This window comes from Zingiber officinale, chromosome 9B (genome assembly GCF_018446385.1).
Source record: "Zingiber officinale cultivar Zhangliang chromosome 9B, Zo_v1.1, whole genome shotgun sequence".
Taxonomy (NCBI): Eukaryota; Viridiplantae; Streptophyta; class Magnoliopsida; order Zingiberales; family Zingiberaceae; genus Zingiber; species Zingiber officinale.
In genome coordinates, this window is record NC_056003.1 from 4,519,392 (window position 1) to 4,520,867 (window position 1,476).

A 1,476-nucleotide genomic window follows, 5' to 3' on the forward strand; every position below is an offset into this window, starting at 1 on the left:
TCTTCCGGTCGGGGGGGTTTATAGACGCCGGTTCGTCTCTCGATTTTTAACATCGGAGCTCGACGGTCTTTCGCTCGGAGGGTTTATAGTCGCCGGCTCGACTCTCGATTTTTAACGTCGGAGCTCGACGGTCTTCCGGCCGGGGGGTTTATAGACGCCGGTTCGTCTCTCGATTTTTAACGTCGGAGCTCGACAGTCTCGGGGGGTTTATAGACGCCGGCTCGTACCTGCGAATGTTATCCGTCCCGAGGTTTTATAGACGTTGGTTCGTCTCTCGATTTTTAACGTCGGAGCTCGACGGTCTTCCGGCCGGAGGGTTTATAGACGCTGGTTCGTCTCTCGATTTTTAACGTCGGAGCTCGACGGTCTTCCGCTCGGAGGGTTTATAGTCGCCGGCTCGACTCTCGATTTTTAACGTCGGAGCTCGACGGTCTTCCGGCCGGGGGGTTTATAGACGCCGGTTCGTCTCTCGATTTTTAACGTCGGAGCTCGACGGTCTTCCGGCCGGGGGGTTTATAGACGCCGGTTCATCTCTCAATTTTTAACGTCGGAGCTCGACGGTCTTCCTCTCGGAGGGTTTATAGTCGCTGGCTCGACTCTCGATTTTTAACGTCGGAGCTCAACGGTCTTCCGGCCGGGGGTTTATAGACGCCGGTTCGTCTCTCGATTTTTAATGTCTGAGCTCGACGGTCTTCCGGCCGGGGGGTTTATAGACGCCGGTTCGTCTCTCGATTTTTAACGTCGGAGCTCGACGGTCTTCCGGCCGGAAGATTTATAGACGTCAGTTCGTCTCTCGATTTTTAACGTCGGAGCTCGACGGTCTTCCGCTCGGAAGATTTATAGACGCCGGCTCGTCTCTCGATTTTTAACGTCGGAGCTCGACGGTCTTCCGGCCGGGGGGTTTATAGACGCCGGTTCGTCTCTCGATTTTTAACGTCAGAGCTCGACGGTCTTCTGGCCGGGAGGTTTATAGACGCCGATTCGTCTCTCGATTTTTAACGTCGGAGCTCGACGGTCTTCCGGCCCGGGGGTTTATAGACGCCGGTTCGTCTCTCGATTTTTAACGTCGGAGCTCGACGGTCTTCCGTTCGGAGGATTTATAGTCGCCGGCTCGACTCTCGATTTTTAACGTCGGAGCTCGACGGTCTTCCGCTCGGAGGGTTTATAGTCGCCGGCTCGACTCTCGATTTTTAACGTCGGAGCTCGACGGTCTTCCGGCCGGGGGGTTTATAGACGCCGGTTCGTCTCTTGATTTTTAACGTCGGAGCTCGACGACCTTTAAGGCTAATTTTGACACTGCCGTTCGGCGAAGGTATTTGCCATCCTTTTATCATTTTGCTTCCTGCATTACAAGGACATGGACGACCCACAACATATATAAAATTACATTTAGCGCACCTCTCATCCAGCTCGGTACGCCTGGAGATGATTCGCGCTCCATGGTCGGTCCAGCCGCCGTCCATCTTCATCCTCCAA